The sequence below is a fragment of the Podarcis erhardii genome, assembly GCF_964252035.2.
Source record: "Podarcis erhardii genome assembly, chromosome: 3".
NCBI lineage: Eukaryota > Metazoa > Chordata > Lepidosauria > Squamata > Lacertidae > Podarcis > Podarcis erhardii.
Genome location: NC_138507.1, coordinates 67,257,138 through 67,280,525, shown reverse-complemented (window position 1 = coordinate 67,280,525; position 23,388 = coordinate 67,257,138). Strand labels below are relative to the sequence as shown.

General features: G+C 40.6%; 1 protein-coding gene across 4 annotated transcripts in view; it reads right to left on the bottom strand.

Annotated features, from left to right (window-relative positions):
• Positions 1-23,388, bottom strand: part of ESR1 (estrogen receptor 1) — a 237,624-nt gene that overhangs the window by 194,185 nt on the left and 20,051 nt on the right. The window contains exons 1-2 of one of the 4 annotated variants that reach the window (XM_081854343.1): positions 22,476-23,174; positions 4,495-4,560 (exon numbers count right to left, since the gene is read on the bottom strand). The exons of 1 other annotated variant lie outside the window; for it this stretch is intronic. The gene's annotated coding sequence lies outside the window, so the exon portion shown is untranslated. Of the gene's footprint in view, positions 1-4,494; positions 4,561-22,475; positions 23,175-23,388 lie in introns of those variants that run through there. 2 more of the 4 variants (XM_081854342.1, XM_081854341.1) reach the window with 2 other exon arrangements.

The window sequence follows — 23,388 nt, the reverse complement described above, 5'->3', positions numbered from 1 at the left end:
GGGGGGGGGTTACAGAACAGAACCTTGGGCTGGGGTATTGTTTAGAGGGTTTCGCTGAGGGTGGGTTGTTGCTGTTATTGATATTAACTTTTTGTATCTTTATTTTATATCTTATTATGATTTATGTGGAAATTGTTCCATTTGTTTCCTTTTGATGTTTTATTGATGGTTTATGACTATTTTTGTTGTTTGTAATTATGTGGTTTTTTTACATGTCGTCAGCCTCCTTGAACATGGTTTTAACCATAGAAAGGTGGCATACAAATAAATATATGTTTGCATGCATGCATGCATGCTATAACGTAATTTTTACAGAAAAATGTTTAATAGAAATCTTTTTAACCATCATTAACCATGCTGCTAAAATAGGGGTAACTGGAAAGTTAATTTTCTTTTAAAATGAGCATTCTAGCACTATAGCACCATAATACAGAAAGTAACATTAAAGTATGGTGGTGTTGGTAGTGCCATAACTCTATTTCAGCAAAGTATTTTAGCAGTGCTTAAGATGTGGTCACAAAATGTGGGTCATAAAAGAGCTATAGTCAAAGTGTACTGTCCAAAGTATACTGGACAGTGTTGTGAGCCACTCATCTGAAGCAGTCAGCGAGTGTGCCTTCTCTTCAGCACTAAAGCTAAGCTCTCCTGGGGCTCTATGCTTTTTTAAGGGGAAAAGAGGCTTTTCTTCTGGAGCAATTTACTCAGGTCTGAAGCAAGGCTCTTCTTTCTCCTTTATTATATAGAATCTGTATAGCTTTTCATAACTAGACATAGATTGAAGCTAGTGTTACTGTACAGTTAAGTGAGGAAATGAACTCATTTATCCGCCAAAAATAAATTGTACACAAATTCCACAGACAAAAACGGATATGATTCCTTTTACAGTGCGCTTTACTTACAGTTTCATGTGCAACCACACTGGCAACTACACCACTAAGCATTTTTCCTAGCATCTCCATTTACAACGCTGAGGTATCACTGACAGCTGGCAGCAATGCTACTAAGTCTTCAACTTTTACTCTCACTTTTAACATACTTCAATAACAGGTTTCATCTGAAGATTTACACATTCCCTCATTATCTTCCTGCTTTCTAGATGATTTACGATTCTGTCAGAATGTAGCGGTTTTGTTACAGATCCCTAGGAACCTATTATTTCCCTTCAAAGTTTTATTAGTCTCACTCAGTGTTCTTCTGCTTTTCATCCCAGCAAAATCTATTTTAAATTAAGCTAACAAGACAATGAGTTAAATGATTCTCATGCAGACAACTGTGCTCAATGTGCAGTTGTTTGAAAATCAACTCCTCAACCCAGGTCGGGGGTGGAGCTAAAAGCATGGTCCTCCTTCAATCCATGCCCTACATGTGAGTGATGCATCAGGTTGCCCTGGTGTTATGGAAGAACATTTGAGCTAGGGAGGCTCCTCCCATCTACCTGAGCTTCAGGCTGTTGTGTAAGGCCCTCTGTTTGAAGATTTTTGGCTACTTAGTTGGACAGCATTGTGGAACCGTACTTTTTAACTTTGTATTACTGTTAATTTACTGGGTGACTTTGTAGTTGTTTTTATGTTGTATACTGCTGTCAGCACTGGAAAAGGCAGGTGATAGAAAGAAAGGAAGGTAAATTGCTTGTTTGGAACTTGCATGGTACTTCAACATAGAATTAGTTTTAGTAAGATTAAAAATTTAAAGTTTATATCTGCTTTTTTCAGCAATCACGTCTGATTATTTCCTATATGAATATGTTCTTTCTTCTTTCAAAGCACACAAATATGAAACTATAAAGGCCCCTTTGTCTTTACTTGAGAATAAAAAAAGGCTGAAAAGCCTAACTAACTTCATGCATGAATTTCACTCAGATTGAATAATGAAAATAATTATCTGTTTCAGAACAGATTCAGTTTTTGGTTTTTGCAAGTTACATGCCTGCTGGGTCTGGGTTACAGGCACTGCATGGGGGAATAGTTAAAATCAAGCTATTCTTACAGCACATATCTTGCTACCTGACTGCCTTTCATCACTTCAGAGGGAGCTAGAAAGTGGATTAAAAAGTCAGAGGCTTTATTGATCGAACTTATTAACATTTAAAAAAAACAACCCTCCTATTTGTATTCTAGGATATCAATATTATGGTTCTGACACATTACTGCTCTGTTCCTTCTGCCTACGGATTTGCAAACTGTAAGTTCTTATTCTTATGACCACCTTTCATGCACTGGTATGACTTTGAAAGTCTGCTAATGAAGAAAGTATCACTCCTTCTCTTCTCATTATTCTTTCACTTATTTTGTTCTTATTTTATTATATGAGGGGACAGCCAAACAGTTCTCCACCAAAAGAGAACAGAGCTGAGTTTGGAATTTGGTTGGTATTTGGACAGAGTCATCCATCTAGTAATCTCCTTCTATGCTGGGCAGCCTATGAAGATGGTTCAAAAACTGTGGTTAGTGCACAATGCTGAAATGAACTTTAAGACTGGGAAAATGAGAAACTGAGAGAAACTGAAATCGATAGTCACCCATTCCCTACTCCTGTCCTAGCTCAACTATACTGGCTACCAATTTGAAGTCTAGTGCTCCTCAACACAGCATTTCAATGAGAACAAAACATCTTCCAAAAGCTATTTTAAAAATTCCTTGGTTATAAAAAATATCGAAATATCTGGGAATATGGTTACCAGCAGACTTAGTCAAGTTCATTAAAAAAAAAAAATCACAATAAGCTATACGCTAAAACAAAATGTGATTTGGGGTTCTGGAGATCATTTCCAGTATCATGGATGCACATACTGGATGTTAGGTTGTTTTGCACAATGCTCTAGATGCTATGTTTAGGTAGAATAATGAAAATATTTTAAAACTTGAGATTATAATATTCTATATTATACTGTATCAAAGTTTGTTATTCTCTATCTAATTTTTCATGAAGCTCTGTCTCTGTGTTCTGCTTGACATTTCTAAAGGCACTGACAGGGAAAGAGTGGTTCTTGGTGCATAATGCACTAAATCCTCTGACCACTGAGAAGCTCCCCCTGTCCCCACCCAATCCCCAGATAGGCTGTTCTGATTTCCCATGGCTATTTACATATTTTAACATATGCACATTAACTGCATCCATACAATTAACATTACGTTTAGTTTGTACACGATACTTAGCCAGATGTATCAATGGTCTAACTCGGTACAAGGCAACTTCTTAGGTTCTTCTGAAGTTGTGATCCTGTATTGATGCACGGATTGTACATACACATGCACACACACACATTAATTGTAATCACTTCTGGTAGAACTGCAATTCCCAGGGAGGAGGGAATTACTACAGTTTAAATCTGTAAGATAATTATGGTCTATGGGTTTAAACTATAGTGCTATTTTTAATAAAAGAAGCAGGTCAACTGAAAAACAATATTTTATGTGTTACTTTAAATACACAATGATTCAGTTAATTACTAGTAACATCTGCTAAATGTTACGTGATGTTACGGCATTGACCTTAAATTATTAAATTGCCTCATAGTTCTTTTTTAAAAAATCACTCTCTTTATATGGCTAAAACTGGACCATACCTTATTACTATCTAAGAGTAGAAATCTGTGTAACTTGGAAAGCTTGCTGTTTTCACACAGAGATGCCAATCCAATATCACAGTTTCTGTCCTATTACCGGGGGGGGGGGGGAGTTAACTACCACATATTACTCAGGGAAACAAACATAGCACTTCACAAAGGCTCGTTCTTAATACACTGGGGTATTTGTCACTAAAATATTTATAGAATATTTTAGTAAAAGACAACACCTCTAATCTGAAGATGTAGTCCTAATTCCAGATATGTTGTATACATTCACTGTTTCCTGTACAATATGCACATTTTATGTTCATCCTGGATACAAATGAATCTCATGAACATAAAAGTTATGTCATCCCAAATCCTGCTGGATTCATTTTCATTTTACTTATTTAATATTCTCTTAAGTGTGCTAACTATTTAATTCAGGTTAAAATCTTGAAACCACTTAAGATTAATAGTACTGCAATCCATGATAACAGCTTAAAAACTGCTGTTTTATGTGCAATTTGTCATGGCTAGAACATGTGACCTTTTTAATAATACTTTAGTTCCGTGCTCCTGAATGGGTCAGAGAGAAAACTGGGGAGAGACCTGGCACACAAATCCTCACTGAATAGTAACTGTTGAATTACTGGACCAGTTTTAGAAAAATAAGGATGAAATCTGCATTTATGTGCAAGTTATTCAGCTTCTGACAGGCATTCCTTCAATTTGGTTGCTCTTTTGAAGGATCAGTCACACTGCAATATACCGAAGACACACCATAAATAAAAGTGACGTTACGAAAACACAGTTTGAAGAAACTTTTTAATTACTCCCCTGGGCACCATGAGTTGTGTTTAACATGCTGAAAATATAAACAGCAGTAAACAAAAGTGATTCTGAGGAAGAGCAGAACGTGAAAAAGCCGAGTTATTTTGACTTACTTTTATTTCAGAAAGAAGTTTCCATTGCTTCTGTTGTTCTGTTATTGGCTGACAGGGTCACGGGACCTTGTGAACTAAAATAGAAAAGCCTCAGCAGAGGGAGACTGAAGCAGCAGAATGCCGAGGAGAGAAATGAACTTTAAAACATATAATACACATGAGCTACATTGGCCTGTAAAGTCTGTAGAGAAAAGTTCAGTTTTCTTCCACTGAAGTAAGGGCATCCAGTGTTAAAACCTCTCAACCATCGAACTTGGGAAATTTGTTTTAAAAAGTCCTGTTAAATTTAAGTTAAGGTTTTCCCCCCCTCTCCTCTGCAAATTGTTGTTTGTGTATTTGGAACTTTTACAAGGCCTACTGAGCCAAATTGGGGCTCCAAAACAAGAATAGCCTAGAAGCAAACTCATTTCAGAATTATGTAGAGTCGGACATGACTAAACAACTAAACAACAACAAATGCTTCACCGTTTCCAAGAGTACCTGTTGCAATCCCACTTGCAGCGACCCCTTTCCCAGGAGCTAGTCCTAGTCTAGGAAGGTGAACAAATGAGACAAGAACAATGTTCTGGGATTTGAAATTGGGCACAATTCCAGATATTCCAGATATATGTAGGATTTGGTTTAGGCATTGGGTATGTATCCCTCCCAGCATCCTGGTGGAAGGCTGAGGCATGAAAGGTTGATCATGAGATTAATGGGTCCATCACAAGATGCAGGTCTACATGGATGGCCCTCCCATGCCGCTGAAGGAAGAATTCCACCCCAGTGGCTCCGTCAGCTAAAGTTGTGACCATTGCTATGTGGAGGGCAAAGCCTGCAAACAGGGCATATCTATTTGCAGGCAAATTCCGACCCAGCTCTGGATACGGCAACCATTAAAGAACCAGAGCAAGGCCATTAATCACATAACTTATATTAAGAAGAATAATTCTTATATTAAGAAGAAACATTAATATACACCAAGTATATTAATGTTTCTTCTTAAACATTAATATACACCAAGTCCCAAAGCGTGAAAGGGAGGGAGGGATGGGGAGATGTGCTCTTCGGCTGACCGCAGTCCCAAAGTCAGGGCAGCCAGTCTTTTAAATCCAGAGGGTGGACTGTGGTGAAGCCTGCTCCACACTGGTTCACTCCTGAGCCCTGCCCCACCATGGACTGGCATGATTGGCTGGAATTCAAAACTGGGACTCCCGCCCTACTCCAAGGCTAGCACGGGGATTTCCCAACTGCCAGTTGTCCAGCCCAGCATTGCTCTCAGGGGTTAGGTCGCAACAGGCCACAACTGCCACCTACCCCAGGACTGGGTAAGCGGCCATTATTAAAACTTTGCTTTGACAATTTTATGTCAATCATTAGGTCCTTCATTGAAAAAAATATTTATTTCTTGGTTAAAAGCTTTCATGGCTCAGTCAATGGGGTTTTTTTACTAAATGACAAGACAGCTGTATCTTTGTCTACTCTTTTAATAGTTAATTGTTTTATATTGAGATCATTTACAAAGCTATTGCACATGCCTGCCTTGCCTTTGTATTATTTAATTCAAAGGATTGCTGCAGATTAAAACATGAGAACAGACATGAGGTAAAACTGAAAGGATCCCAACCTACACATTACTCTGACATTCAATCAAGTTAAATTCAGGTAGCTACCAAGTTAGAGACACCATTAATTTCAAGGTTATTTCTGAATCATAGAACTCAGAAAAATCATCTTCCCAGTGAACTTTTGGAGATTCTGCAAAATATATTAACATCATGAAGGTAGATTAATGCACTTTTCTCAAGAAAAGGTTTGGGCATCCTAATTTATATTTTACCCCAGTGATTATTCAAGTTTCTTCTGAACAAACCTGCTGCATCCTCACATTTATGAAACATAATTAAAGGGGTTTTTAAATGTCCTTTGATACAAGTCAAATGGCAAGCTAACACCATAACAGAAGTTTTTGGAAGGATGTTCATAATCTCAACCTGTATCACGTTGAGCTTATTTTTGTGATCCATAGATCCTGTAAAAATGGTGTGCCCAGTACCATCAATAATTGCCTTTCACTCTCTTAAATGCAGTCCAAAACATACTTATGAGTAAGTCCCATTGGACACAGTGCAAAGGAGTTTCAGGAGGATAGCACTCAGTGGGATATATGCAGAGGGAAGGAGGTGCTCTTGTGCAATGGAGCTTTCCATTTGATTTCATAACCGATGGACAGAATTAAAATATGCAAAATTACTCCAGGTGCCTTTACCACTCAGGCACTATGTTGCATGAATTCAAGCCAGATTATTGTTACTGCAGTAACATGAGGGCTGCCAGTCCCATGCCACTCTCAAAGAATAATCATTTCACCCATACCTCACAACATTAAAAAGGTTGTGTGAACTGGCCTTAGTGTTATTCTCACTGAAGCATCTATTTGGCCCCATTTTCTGCTTGTACCAGCCAAAAATGCTTTGGCATTTCCTCCTTGTGATATGCAATGTTACTTGTCTGCCAAAGAACCATTCACAATAGGATCTTGTCACACTTAAGCTAGATAACTGGCCACACTCAATTCAAAAGGAAGCTTTCTTCAATTTCATTAAAGACATTACTTTTATTTTCATTTAGGATGAGAATAGGGAATTCTAAATCTATCCCCAAACAGTAGAACAAGATTGACTAGCTGTTCCATGTTCACTTACCACACATACATATTGAAACATATCAGCTCTCTTTAATGATAGGATATAATTATTTCCACATTGTTGTGAATAGCAAATCCCTATTACTGAGTATTTTTGTTTAAAAGGCAGTAAAATCTCTTGGTAACACAACAAATTTTCTGCTGATCATTCTTTAATTTTTACTATATGACAGTAGCCAAGAGCAATATCCTCAACCTATTAGATACTATCAATAGCAATGGATTCAAAGACAAGTGTGTTGTGAAACAGAATGGGCATTAAATACAGATCTGGAGAGTTATTTAGTTTAATTTTGCATATTAGTTATCTGAACATTGATCTACACTATACAGTCGTACCTCAGAGGTTGAATAGAATTTGTTGCAGAAGTGCGTTCGACTTCCAAAATGTTCAGAAACCAAGGTGCGGCTTCCGATTGGTTTTCGATTGCGCAGGCACGGCGGAAACAATAGCGAAAGCTGTGCCAGACGTTCGGCTTCCAAAAAATTGTTCAAAAACCAGAACACTCACTTCCGGTTTTTGATCATTTGGGAGCCGGAACATTTGATTCCCAAGGCGTTCAGGAGCCAAGGTACAACTGTAGATACAATGGGCACAATTCAGCCAAAGTTTAAGAAGGTAGGGCTACTCTCAATATTCACAAGTAGTAGATATGCAATGGCGGGGTAGGGTAGGTTGGGAGAATTACCCTCGTCTGTAGCCTCCCTCGAGGATATTTCAGAATCAAAGGGTGCTGGCCAGCTGACCTTCTGGTCAGGTGGTGATGTTGCTAAATGAGAGGTCTGCCAAGAAGAAAACATCCACCATTCATTTGACAGTGGCTGGGGGGCCAATTTGGCATGTACAACTGAAACATGGGTAGATGGCCTGAGCAAAACCAGCTGTGTCCACTTGGATACTTGATGCAGCACTAGCCAAGTTCAGAGGGACAGAGTGAGGGGGTGGGTTGTCATCCATAAAGAAATCATACTGAGACTGGGTTTGAAGGATTTTTGTGGTGTTGGGCCAAAGAGACAGAACAGGGATGCTATTAGTGTACAATTACCTTACTGTGATACAGTCTCTCTAACCAAGCTGGTGGAATTAAGTCTCAAATGTAGTTTTAGAGAACCTCTTCACCACAAGCTATGTCAGCCTCTTTTATAAACTGTTTCATTGCTATGCAGGATGGAGGATGTGATCACGGTTCCTCATTCTCACCTTTACTTTATTTATTATGATTTCCCACACTTTCTATTTTTATTGCAAATGTATGTTTTAAAAGGATATTAAAAGCCATACGGGATCAGACCAAAGGCTTATCTAACCCAGCATCTTCTTATTCAAATGGCGAACCAAGGCATGAAGTAGAGATCCATTTTGGCTGAGCAGTGGCAGGCCAGAATAATAGTCTTATTCGATGTAAATCAATACTTGTCTGAGAGAAGACTTATTTATATTTGCCCCTGTAAGAAGAGGTCATAATTATTTTACTTGCAAATTGTGGGCTTTGTTGAATGATAGCTTGATTCTATATGCAGTCATGGAGAAATTCTTAGGTAAGATTTCACCCTAATTTACCCACCTTATACATGTATAACATAGCACAAAAAAAGAACATTTAATTAAGTATAAAGTACATCTGCAGCTCTCATAATTAAAGCTTTGCTAGGGCAAAACTCTCAAGAGAAAGCATGTACAACAAAATCTCCTTGATTTTATCTCTCCTTTGCTGGCAACAATAATCCTTCTGCAGTTAAATGCTTTTAAGTTGTGAAGCTTGAGCGACTGTATAAACTAAGAGGTCTACTTGTTAACAGCAGTTTCCTGTACAAAACAACCCACCAAAACACTATTCAATTGCTTAATCCATGGCTATTTTTCCATGCAAAATTTCTTAGTAATAATAATAATAATAATAATAATAATAATAATAATAATAACAACAACAACAACAACAACAATAATAAAAAAATTTATTTATATCCCCCGCCCTCCCCAGCCGAAGCCGGGCTCAGGGCGGCTAACAACACCAAAACAGTGCAACATTATAAAAACATTATAAAAATTATTTAAAATCCAAATTGATGGCAACCATAAACTAAAGTTTTGTAAAGATTGCCAAAGGAGGGGGTCAGGCTGCGCCCTGACCAAAGGCCTGGTGGAACAGCTCTGTCTTGCAGGCCCTGCAGAAAGATGTCAAGTCTTGCAGGGCCCTTATCTCTTGTGACAGAGCGTTCCACCAGGTTGGAGCCGTAGCCGAAAAAGCCCTGGCTCTAGTTGAGGCCAGCCTAACCTCTCTGTGGCCTGGGACCTTCAAGATGTTTTTATTTGAAGACCGTAAGTTCCTCTGTGGGGCATACCAGGAGAGGCGGTCCCGTAGGTATGAGGGTCCTAGGTCGTATAGGGCTTTGAAGGTTAAAACTAGCACCTTAAACCTGATCCTGTACTCCACCGGGAGCCAGTGCAGCTGGTATAGCACCGGATGAATGTGATCTCGCAGCGAAGACCCCATAAGGAATCTCGCTGTGGCATTCTGCACCCGCTGGAGTTTCTGGGTCAGTCTCAAGGGCAGCCCCACGTAGAGCGAGTTACAATAATCCAGTCTGGAGGTGACCGTCGCGTGGATCACAGTGGCTAGGTCAGGGCGAGAGAGGTAAGGAGCCAACTGCTTAGCTTGGCGGAGATGAAAAAATGCCGCCTTTGTTATAGCTGCAATCTGTGCCTCCATGGAGAGGGAGGTATCGAAGATTACACCCAAACTCTTAACGGACGGTGCTGGCACTAATTGCACCCCCGCAAGAGATGGGAGTTGCCCCCTCAATCCCATATCGTCCCATCCCAGCCAGAGGACCTCTGTCTTCGAAGGATTTAACTTCAACCGGCTCCCATGGTTATCCAGCCACAGCTTCCAAGCATCTGATCAATGTGTCTGGGGCCGAGTCAGGATGGCCATCCATCAACAGATAGAGTTGGGTGTCATCAGCATACTGACGGCAGCCCAGCCCAAAACTCCGGACAAGCTGGGCAAGGGGGCGCATAAAGATGTTAAAAAGCATCGGGGAGAGTATCGCACCCTGGGGCACTCCACACACCAAGGAGTGGCGGGATGACAATTCCCCCCCAAACGCCACCCTCTGTCCCCAACCAGAGAGAAACGAGCGCAGCCATTGAAGGACTGTGCCCTGGATCCCCACGTCGGCAAGGCGGTGGTCCAGGAGTTCGTGATCGACCATGTCGAAGGATTGAAATGGGTTGAAATGATGAGTCTGAAAAGTCACTATTTCAGTCTCATGCAATTTTCACAGGTGAGCTGGACCTTTGAGTTAAATACCACCCATAACAGTTTAATGGAATAATTTCTGAAGACAGTATAAGAAAGCTGCAGTAAAAAAACCCAGCCTCCTGATGCACACCTTTTGAAATTCCACAGTGTTTTTCATTGCTTGCTATTTTATTTTCAATCGGGGCTGGGAAAGGCAACTTTTACTCTCAATCCTACCTTCTAGAGGTCTTTTCCCTAGAAATCTGCTCCTTCTTCCCATCTCTGTGTATGCATGTGACTGTGCTTAGACATGTACTGTATTTTGGCTCTTCCCTAACTTAGCCTTTCACTAAGTTCATACCAGCTGTATGTTACTGAGGCCAAGTTTACAATGCAAGGCCAGAGAGCAAGATCAGACTAGAGTGCTGAGCATGTCTTTCCTCCAAAACTCCATACTATCACCTCCTCTTCTTTGTTTGCTTCTTGAGTTTATGTTATATGTGTGCTAGTTTGGTCATGGTTAGAATTATTAACTAATTAACCAAAACTGAAGAAAAGTGTGTCTGTATGTGTGTGTATCTCATATTTTCCACATTGCCATGTTATAAGTGCATATTCTGAGCTATTGAAGTATTACATGTGTACATTTTGATCATATATTCAGTAAAAAAAAACCATTTTATGACATGCCATTTTCAAAAATCCACGAGACTAGAACATTTGTACGTGAAACACCCATCTACCAAGGAGGCTTGCTGAGACACGTCCCCTGTCAACTTACTAGATAGCCATAGGTAGGTGACTGCCTCAAAGCCTTAGCCACCATCCATTTGCATTATGGAGATAGTAGTGGCCTGCTGTGCAACAGGGTTGCAAGCAATTGCTGAGATTATGGGAAGCACTTCCCATAATGTGCTTTAAGCACTCTCTGTATTATAAATAAAAATAATAAATGAAGGGCTATATGAATACGATGTACTATCATCAGTATCACACAGGCTTAGTTCAATGGTGTTTTAAGTATGACAGAACACCATGGAAGCAGCTTTTATGTTGGTTACAGTGTTGATTTTTAAAAGTTTGCAATCATGTAGGCAGAACCAATCACCTGCGTATTTATTATGAAATCATCACTGGGATGGAATCATGATTTTGTGGTAAGGATCACAAAAGGGTACCTAGAACTACAACTCTTTATGATCATAATAGTTTTTAGCATTCATATGGTGCTTTTTTAAAAATTCAGTGCTTCACACACATTATACTGGGCAACAGCTGAAACGGAAATGATATGGAATAATTTCTCTCTTGATTTAATTTCTCCAATAGTAAGTTCAAGACCAAGTGTGGTCGTCATCATCTGCATCTTTCTTTTTAAAAAATTTGGTGCATTCTCCCTCCAATATCAGTTACATTTGCAGAAATCATTCTGATGTATTTTATTATTGTGTGTGTTGACTCTGGATGGAGGTCATGGTGCAATACCAAAAGAGAATTCCTTTTCAGTGATGTTCCCCATACTCTAGAACTCCATCACTCTAGAATATCCACATGAGAGCTTGGAGGTCAGTTAAAAGTTGGCATCAATGATCTGAGAATGCCTGTGCACAAAGATAGGTTATTGAAACAAGCCACCATGCGTGCCTGTCACATTGCACAGGGAAGTTCATTCCACAAAGTGCATGCTATCATGTTCTTGCTGGATGGATTTCTGCAGATCACAACACTGTCAGCAAAGCATCATCTGATGACTGTAGTGATCTCACAGGTCTATTTGGGAAGAGACACATTTTCTTGGTTGTCTGCTTTTCAAATATGTAGTTTTAGGGATATGGACTGGGATGGTTTGTGGCAGCAACAGCATCTCTAGTGAAAGGAAGGGAAGAGTTGGCCAAGGGAAAGAGGCAAACAAGGTAATAAATGAACTGGTTGTTGCCTTTGTACTTTCACATGACATTCCAGGCTCAACACTGCCAGAAAGATATTGACATGCTGGATGAAGTTCAAAAACAATAAACACAAAAACAACAAGTGAGTTGACCTATGGAATAAGAGTAAAAGGAGCCCCAGAAGCACAGTCTGATTAAGAGGTGACTAATAGTCAACTCACAATCTACAAATCACAAAAACGAAGATTGTTGCAAAGAATAAGATGAGTTAGTCAATGTTAAAATGAATCAGTCAATGTTATCTAGGAACAATAGTATGATAATATACTGGGCATAAAAGAAAGTTTCCAGTTGCTTAAGACCTTTGATAAGGCAATGGACAAAAAAGTGTTGAATAGTTTGTTTAAATGTTAGGGTTCATTATTGTTATTGTTCATTATTGTGTGTACCACTTTAAAAGCCAGGAGGCATATCCTGACCTAGTTTTTACAGCTGTGTAGCAGGTGCTGATAAGTCACTGTAATTAGCTGATAAAGGTAAAGGGACCCCTGACCATTAGGTCCAGTCCCGGACGACTCTGGGGTTGTGGTGCTCATCTCGCTTTATTGGCCGAGGGAGCCAGCATACAGCTTCCAGGTCATGTGGCCAACATGACTAAGCCACTTCTGGAAAACCAGAGCAGCACACGGATATTGAATGGTCTCTTTAAATTTGAAGGTTCATTATTGTTCCACAAGATGTGTATTTCTTTAAGGGCCAGAGCAAATAACGTGACCTAGTTTTACAGCTGTGAAGCAGTATAGCAGGTGCTGTTAAGTTGTGGTGATTAAGCTGTTGGGTATAGTATATAAAGAGCAGCACCTACCTCTCTCAGTATCCTGTTGGATGGGTTGGTGGTTAGGTCATTGGTGGTTATTGATATATTATAATTAATGTAAAATGAGTTTTTGTTTTTGTTATTAAAACCTAGCAAAAGTTACTTCTGCATTCCTTGTAATGTGTGGTCTCCCCAGCACGCCTTCTGCAGCACAACTAATCTGCAAAACAACCAACAACGGAAACACCGTTTACCTTCCCGCCAGAGCGGTACCTATTTATCTACCTGCACTTTCGAGCTGCTAGGTTGGCAGGAGAAGGGACCAAGCAATGGGAGCTGATAAGTTGCTGTAATTAGCTGTGTCAGCAATTGTGAATGGTATATAATGTGCTGTATGTACCTTACTCTGCCTCCCTGGTGAATGGATGGGTGATGACTATAAACACCATGTAAGATGTATGTTAGAGGAGTTTTGTTATTAAGCCATGCAAATATATTTTTGCGTCTCTTCAGTGTTTCCATCTGTGTGGTCTACTCTGCACGCACTCTGTGGCATGTTTCAAATGCCCAATAAAAAGAACTAAATATTAAGTTGGAAAAGCAATCCACCATTTACCTGGAAATGAACTGTGTAATTTCATAGTTGTTGGTCCATCTGATTCTATTTACCATGCAACATTGATTTTTTTTCTTTAAAAATTGTGCCCTTCAGGCTTTTGTGTTAGCAGTACCAGTCAAAACTGAATTAGGTCTTCAGCCCTGAATCAGTTAGGGTGAAGAAACTGATGAACACTGACTAAAGTCAAAGGCACTTATTCAGTTTCAATTCAATGACTCTAGCCTCATTATGTTGTAGCTTAGATGGTGTAAAATTGTGTCTGTTCTGCATCATCTGCCCCGTAAGGATATAGTTCTGGGAACTGCTAGTTCCGTTTGCACAAAACCCAATGCTTATTTAGTGTTCCAACACTGGGTTTCACTGTAGGAAACTAAGTATTTTATTAAAGGGATATTCCTCAGTGGTGTTTTGTGCAATGTGTGGGTCTGTTCCTGATGGAAGGGCTGCATAAGATCTGCTGATCAGAAACAAGTCTTTTCCAAGAGTCTGGGCAGAGTCCTTCAACCACTAGCACATCTACTCCTGGATAAGCCCACGAGGCCTGTCTTTTTAGAAGACTAGTTAGAGTGCTAATTCACAAATAATTTCTTAATGCTCTTTGTAACCACAAAATTCCACATCTGCAAAGCACATCATAAGAATATTTTGGAATAGTTTGTCCTTGCTTCCAGAAAGGAATGGGATGGTGTAAAGTCACTTAAATCACATTTTCCTTCATTATGGATTCATCTCACATGGCAGAGGGTTATTAATAAACATCTCAGTATAGCTTTAGGATTGAATTCAACCATCTAAATATGAAAGGTACATTGCTGAAGAGAGAAATTAGGCTGTACCTGAACCAGCTGCACTAGTACCTTCATTGGTGGTATATATCTCTAATAAGAGTTCATCCTGTCTAGGTTGTTATTAAGAGACTACTGGTTTAAAATACGAGTACATGCCTTATCTGGAGCCAAACCAGCAATCCATCTACAGTCCAGTACTGGGAGTGTGGTGGGAAAATAACTTTCCTGGATCTCAAGGTCCCTTAGATGACCTTTAGGAGACAAATTAGTGCTCACTTGCATTCAGATCACATGCTCTGCCACTGAGTTATGGGTCTTTTTCATCCTTATCTTCCTTATGTCTTACTCCCCAAACCTTGACTGAAAATTCTCTCTCAAAGATTTATGGTGAATCTTCCTATGAGTAAGTTGCTCACAGTAGTAGATTTTGATATATCTGGTTGGATAAAAGGAGATCTTCATTAAAATGTCCCAAACTCTTCCATTTATAGTTTGCTGATGAAGTCTGTATTTTTATCATCTGCAATTGCATTTTAAGAAGCTCTTGAACTCTTTACTACCTCTGTGTTGACTCAGCTAAAGAAGATGTATATTCCAACTGGGTCTGAACTTTCCAGGGCTTAAATCACAGATTTCTCCTTCTGGAGGAGACATACTGAATCTCAGTGTCCTGAGGATCAGGGTTCATCCATTGTATACACCACCCAAGAATATATTTGCCAAGAATGATTTGCTCATTGCTGGCTTGAAAATCTTTGAGATTTGCCCTTATTAAGAAAACAGAGCTTCCCTCTCCTGCCAGATAAGAAAATATAAAATGGAATGTTATTTGCCAAATGAGGTTTCTATATATGATTTATATTATAATTAACTTTTCTGTATCCTTTTCCATAAAGTTCTCTCAGTTTCTGTTATGCCATTTCACTGAATGCTTGTAACTACAGACTAAAAGTGTACACGTTTAATTTATTACCAAGAAAACCTTCAATACTGGTGGTTTTGAGTCAGGAAAAGGAATTCAGAACATTTACTAATCAAAAATTACTTTGGTCATACATGTTTAGTCCAGTGGTAGAGAACCTGTGACCTTCCATGTTCTCTGTCTGGTCTTCAGGACTGTCCTCAAGTCACACACCCCTCCTCAGCCACATCCCCTCTCTCCAGCCCACAACTCTCACTGTTCCTGCTTTACATCTTGCTTGAGTGTTGCCTGGCTGGAATGTTGAACTTGCTTGCCTAGAGGGGTATAGAGGAGGGTGTGTAAAACTAGCTTATTATGCAGATATTTTATCTGACTTTGTTGCTCCACCTCCTTGTACCTCTGGCCCTGCCCACCACTGGCATGTGACTTCTAGGAGACTGCCTAGAATGGAATGTGGCCCCTGCTCCAAAAAGGGTTCCCCTACCACTGCTTTAATTCCACTGAACCACATGTAGCCAACATCAGAATTGTGGCTTATATTTATATATTAGTGGTTGTTAAGTCATTTTTATGAACTGGGAAAACCATTTACTATGGGGATGATTTTGCCCTTAGCATGCAAGACAGCTGTTTGGAGCAGGCGCTGAGTGTGGGAAGTCATGTTTCTTGAGCAGCTTGTGAAGCCTAGCATCTTCCTCACTGAAACCTGTGCTCTTGCTCATCTCTCCAAGCCCACCAATTTGCCCTGATCATCTGCTGTAGTTTAAACTGGACCAGGGAGGTCTTTGCTCATGTCAGATTTCAGTTAACGGGCACAGTTAAGAAAGCTTCCCGCCATAGCAGGCACTGTGAATCTTCAATGGTTTGACTTCACCACTGGAGCCACACTCCATTGTCTCTTGAGTGAGAAACAGATGCCAACAACTCCATATTTCCGTGGCACTGAATCAGAACTGTGCCCAATATGAGCAGCAGCAAGAGAAAATGCACCCAAATTCCTTTTGCATTAAACAGGAGAATTGGCAATGCTGACAGTGTAATGGACTTCCCACAAATTCAGAAGCAACAGCAACACCACATCAGCAAAGGGCAAACCACAAAGATACAGCAGGCCTATCCTGGCTCCCACCCAACACACACACACACACACACACACACGCTCTTACTTGTAAATAAGGAAGAGATCTTTATTCAGACAAGTAATGGTACAGGCTCAACAGCAGACACTGTACTCTGGAGTCACTTCAGGACTTCAAGAGCAAGACAAGAAATACAGAACTGTACGGAAGTGACAAAGATGACCCAACAGCTTCCCCACCCTTCCCACCAGCTTTTGGGGATGAGGCACAGCATGCTTGCTCATTAGACTCTTGCCTCACAGGAATGCTAAGCTTGCAAACATGTGCTCTGTCAGAGCTGGCGGGTCTGCTCCCATCTGCAAAGACCATGCCTGGTTCTATGTGCCAAGACCCACGCCCTCCTGTTCAGACTCCTGTTCAATCACTACCACCTCCTGTTCAGACGTACCCCCTCAGCTGATCAAAGCCCTCTTCAGCCTCCACTGTTGCAAAAAGGTAGGAGGAAAGAGCTGGTATCCCTTCTCCCCTTTCCTAACCACCTGACATCAGGGTTGAAAGCGGAGATCCCCCCTTTCAAAGTAGGTTCCCACCATTCAACTCCCTCTTCTGTTTCTTCTTCATCTCCTGCATCAGTCTGCCAGCCTAAGCCTGATCCTAACAATACTGTGGGGCTTGTGGCATTAGCCTCTCTTTCATGCTTTTAAGATTCTCAAATTTATGCAGTTTTATGTTTATGTTTATTTATGTTTTCTTTATTTATGTTTATGTATGTTTATTTATGTTTTCTTTATGTTTATGTATATTTATGTTTTCTTACACTGAGAGGCAAGACACAAAGTTAAGGACCCATTCTGACCCTAAGTCAAAGTCCACAGCATCTGCAACTATAGTCACCCACAATAGTCTGTTCACCAATACTAAGGATTAGGTTTCCATGCCTTCTCCAAACTGTATTGATAGTTGCGCCAATTGTTCAAACATTCCTTAACAAACATGCCCTTTTCTTATGAGAAACTCTACATCACCTGGACTGCCTTCTCATCTCCGTCTGATAGGAGAGCTATAAATCGAGTGCAGCTTCCTAACCTCCATTAGTTCCTACAACCCAGTACATCTGCTTATACTGTGTAACAATATGGTTAACTTGTTAATAGTATGGAGAGAAATTAAATGAAACCGTCTTCAGATCACTCCATCATCACAAGCATTTCTGCTTGCCAAATCTCCCCTCTCCTCCAACTGGGTTTTGTAGATTCGCCTGACCCTCCGGAGTGGAATGGGAGACATGGGGGTGCCTGGGAGGAAAGATCCATTGTGTTAGAAAGAGCCTTTGTGCTGGCTTCCACTGGCATACAAGGTGAGTTGAATGCAAGCCATGGTTGACATTCCTGTAGTTGGGCATTAGAACACTCTCTCTCTCTCTCTCTCTCTCTCTCTCTCTCTCTCACACACACACACACACACACACACACAGTACCTTAAATAACATCAGGAAAGCATATATTTCACTGCAGCTGTCCTTAATAGCCAATGAAACTACAGTAGTTTTCATTTCCTACAGGTCTTTCAGATCAGCAGAACCACAAGCAGTACCTCTAACCAAACACAAAACGCAGGAAAAAAACATATACAGGTTTCATAATATTAAAGCCCTTTTGCATGCTCTATCATCAGTACCAAGGCATCTCTTCACTATTTGGTATTCTTTGTTTTCAAGACTTTAGGAGAAATGCCTCATTAGAACCTAAATAAACTTGTGATTTATAAAATGTTGACACAAATTGCAAAAACGAGGAAAACAATTAAAGTATGGCAGCAGCGATTGGGCAGGTGAGTGGTGGCTGTGGTGAGGCGGGCAGGTGATGGGTGGGCGATTGTTGGCTGCGGCAAGTGGGTGGGCTGTTGATGGCGGTGAGTGGGCAATTGGCGGCTGCGGCGAGGTGTGCAATCGGCAGTGGCTGTGCCAAGCGATCAGCAGTGGCGGGCAGGCGAGTGAGCGATTGGTGGAAGTGACCTCCCCCACCCCACCCCACCCCCAAAAAGCTAAACAACTTAATTTCTTGATTTTGGGCTTTAAAAAATAAGGGTCGTCTTATACATGGGGGCATCTTATACACAGAAAAATACGGTAATATACCCCAAAAATACCAGACTTGACTAGCTCCAATGAACACATGTGATATGCACATGGATGCTGCAGAGAACTTCTGCAACAAAAGCAGCCTTTCTGCTATAGGTTGGGTCTTGTGGCCACGACCTCTTGCTTTAAATAAGGAGCACAAAGCTGCATTCAGTAGGAAGAGTGGGGAGGATTAATAGTTCAAGGTCATCAGAGGGCTCAGTTCACGGTGTGAAGTTATCTCTGAATCATATGTCCAGAATACTATTTGGGAATGCCTGAAATACCAATTCAGATCCGAAAAGTTTAAAGGCATGTTTAAAGGCACTGTTTCTAAATCAGACTGAGAGAAATTTGCTAACCTTCAAACTACAGGTAAGCTCTTGTGTTTTTTGTGGAACTACATCACTTCAGACTATACTGGGGTAAAGTATGTTTTTAATAAGGTAAAAGGACCCCTGATCATTAGGTCCAGTTGTGACCAACTCTGGGGTTGCGGCGCTCATCTTGCTTTATTGGCCAAGGGAGCCAGCGTACAGCTTCTGGGTCATGTGGCCAGCATGACTAAGCCACTTCTGGAGAACCAGAGCAGTGCACGGAAACGCTGTTTACCTTCCCGCCAGATCAGTACCTATTTATCTACTTGCACTTTAGCGTGCTTTCGAACTGCTAGGTTGGCAGAAGCAGGGACCGAGCAACGGGAGCTCACCCCGTCATGGGGATTCGAACCGCCAACCTTCTAATCGGCAAGTCCTAGGCTCTGTGCCACAGCGCCACCCGCGTCCCTGTGTTTTTAATAGGAGTCATTTAAAAAATGTCCTTTAGATAGAAGAAATGGTGCTACAGTCTTAGTCCCCACAAACTAGATTTCTTTGTGCAAGAAATGAAATCCAGGAAGCATTTAAACACATGATCTACCACCAGCAATCTAAAGGAGTACAGCTCTGTGCAGTTCTGCTGGACATGTAGGCAGCTTCTCAATAAAAGCTGCTCAGCTGCATCTCCAGGTCATGGGCTGGTCGGGGATGAAGCAACATCTCAATTCTTGTTTTCAAAAACTCAGAATGCAGAGATGGCCTGAAATGTATGAATGTATGTAACTTGTATGGATATTCAATTCAAAGATCAGTGAGAGGAAAATAAACAACTTGGCGTGGCTAAAACAGAATCCCATTTCAATTAGATAGGTCATATGCATGTCTATTCAAATTGTGTCCAGTGAGGTTTGTCCCAGCTAAGTGGGTATAGGATTGCAACCTATGTTACATAAAATGGTATTCCTGGCTAGGTGGTATTTGCATATTTCCTGACAGGATAGTAGAATGGATTCCTACTTTTGTTATGCCTCATTTAGGCATTTGTCTTGTTTTATTTCTTTGGCAAGAAATAATGTATATATGTGGGAGATTGGCACCACTTTAAGAGATGCACCCACACCATGGAGTAATAGCAAATGAGAATTAGTAGTGGTAACTGTATCACTACAGCCAATTAAAACAAAATGCAATTAATTCAACACAGAACACCAGCAACAGGGTAATGAAGCCTTGGCAGGTCTAGTAACCAACCAGGATAAAGAGAAGAACCACACACACACACACACACACACACACAAACACCCAGTCATGTTGGTTGCACAAGCTTGTGCTGCTTCCACGTAAGCCCTAGTTAGGTGTGTAGCTTGGAGGGAAAATCAATGTAAGCTGTTGTACTGGGTACATTTGGACCACAGAGATCCCAAGTGCTGAAGCAACACATCTAAATTCTCAAATTAGAGCCATCTAGCAGTGCAAGTATACAATGTTAAAGCAAAGTTCCTTGGTGGGGAGGGCCCATATCTCAGTGGTACTGGCAGACCACTTGCTTTGCATGCAGATGATCCCAGGTTCAGTTTCCGGCATATTCAGTTAAAAGAATCAGATGATGGGAAATATCTGAGACCCTGGGAAACTCCTACTGGAGTAGACAGCACTGGATTAAGTAGACAAGTGGTGTCACCTGGTGTAAGGCTGCAGCAAGGATACATAATCTATTTCATGGAGATGTTGAAAAATAGGAATTCCTATGTTGTTGAAAAATCGTCTCCCCACACCCCCATTTATCAAAAAGCTAATGCATAAGTCTTAATACAGAGTGAGTGTAATTATTCTGTTACTTGTTAGTCTTAAAAGTGTGACCAAAGGTTTTCAGGAAGCGTCCTGTCCAAGTTGACCACTACCTTTTCCTCTGCGTTCTAAGAAGATGCTGAGCCCACAGGTTTACAGTTTGCCAACCAAACATCATGGTAAAATCACCTTTGCCGCTTTGCGGAATGATATGGGTGGCCAAGTTAACTCAAGATGAGAGAACTCACCTGGTGCCATTTGAGAAAAGGATACAAAAGAGGGATAAAATGCTCCATTAGGTAAACAGAAATATCAGTTCTGTATTTCCCCCCACAAACTTACAAAGGGGGATTTTAAAATACAGGTAGTACTGATCCATTTGCTTAAACCCTCGCCTTCTCTTTGTTGCCTGTCTTGCAGCACATTACTAACCACAGTAAGTCAGAAGGAAGTCCTATTGAATTCCATGGGCATTACTCCCCGGTAAGGGCACAGGACTGCCACCTCAATCCTACCTCCAAAAAGCATGTAAAGAAGCAACCTCTCTTCCCCTTTTGTTTGTGACTGTTTTTCCTCTGTTGTAAACTCTGCTTGTGTTATGATATGAATTGACTGAATTAATTTTTGGCTTTAATTCTCTCCCGACCCCTGCACTCCACTTATCTGTGCCCTACTGACTGCAATAGGATTTCTGATAGGGGATAGTTAGAATTACACTGTTAGTATTTTACATGTGCCCCATGCGTATATGCCTACACATTCTCTTTTATATTTAATATTAGACATAATTCTTTCACGAATTAAGATAAATTGGGGAGCGGGGATAGGGCATCCACTCCAACATTTCAATGCTTTCTGTACAGTTGAAAACACACCGTTCTTCCAAGTGATATTGCACAAAGAACTTCACTCCCAACTTGACCTGTAGACCCTGAAGCTCTCGCTCTGGGAGTCATCTGAATTTTGGCAGCCAAGCAACTAAGAGCCAATACCACAGCGCTGCACTGATCATGCTCAGCCTGAATTTAGAGCTTGCAGGTGAAAGAAGCTTGAATTGCCCTGTCTGCCTAGACAGTGGTCTGCTTACATGGTACATTTTTCACTCTAAAACATCTGCTGTATTTAATGCCAGCTAAACTGAAAGGTGAATTAATTTGCTTTGCAGCTGAAAGTTCATCTTGCTGCAGAACTGCGTAGAGGGTGATGTTCTTAACGTTACCTTTAGACATACACATGCCACACACACAAAGTTAAAACAGCCTTTGAAGCCCGAAGTCGCATAATTGCTTCTGGCTTCATTCATAAATAACTGAATGGAAAGATCCATGTGGTTCCCTGCAGGTATCCTTACAATATGACACTTCAACCAAGTGAGTTCTAAAAACATTTTTTCACCCAGAGTGCTGAAGACAGACTGTTATTCCTGCTCTGTGAAAAAGGAAGCACTTTTTTTTTTTCCTACATCCCCAGTAATTACTGCTCCAGATGTCAGTTTTCCACAGCCGGAGACACAGATTCCAGATAGCAACACCGTCCTCAGCCACTATTCGGGGGGGTGAGAATGCAATCATTGGATGCATTCACTGCTATGGGAAAATGAGTAACTATATCCCACATCACACACATAACTCCTAGGTGTGTACTTAACTTATAGCCGTCTTTAAAAAAAAGCCAATACCACAAACATTCAAGAAAGTAAGATAGTCACCTACTTTGACAGGATCATCTGAGTTGCAGCCAATCTTCTCATTCTGAGACAAAAGCTGGAGCAAGAGACATTAAAATGTCTTTCCCATTGAGTGGTTTCTGCTGCATGTGTGCTTGTATTTTCAGCTATGATGAGATTCTCTTTCTGGCAGTAACTATGAGGCTGATAGAACTGTAAAATGAATAATCATGCTGGCTGACTGGCTGGCTGAAAAATAAAGTACTAGCACCACCATATGCTAGAGGTTGGGAAATCTATCAAATACCCAAAGAGCCCTGTGAATCCTGTTTTCTCCGCTTCTCTCTCTGCACTTTATAGTTTTGTTTTTTAACTTACCATCAAGGCTGAGAGATATATGACAGGATATAGTGCTATTAATTTGCCAGGAAAATGCTAAGATGGTCCAAATGAATTTCTTTTCCTATGTTATAAATTGTGGAGAAGGTAGAAATTCCCCCCTCTACAACAAAAAATAGTTGGGCTTCTTAAAAATGCATTAGTTAAGGAGTAGGCAGGAAATGCATGCTGCTAGATATTCATTAGAATGGGGCCACAAGCTCAAAACGTTGGCAAAGGTAAGTTAAAGCTGTATGCATTTTCACCTAGCCCTTGGAAGCAGAAGATAGTTTATTGGCCCGTCATTACCCTCCACTCACCTACTGCTGAGTAGTATGATATTTGTCTGAAGTGGCCCTGAAAGGGATTAGTTTCCTACTGGTTCCTAAGCCCTTCCCATCTGTCACATGATCTTCCCATTTCTGCCTGGAACACAGCTGTTTAAGTTTGCCTTGGGCACAAACAGATCCTGTGAGACAGAAAACAAACTAACAAGTTGCTTACCTAATTTAAAGGAGATATATGGTGAAAAATGAATTTTAAAACAAGACAAAATATTAGCTTCCCTATATGAAAAATGC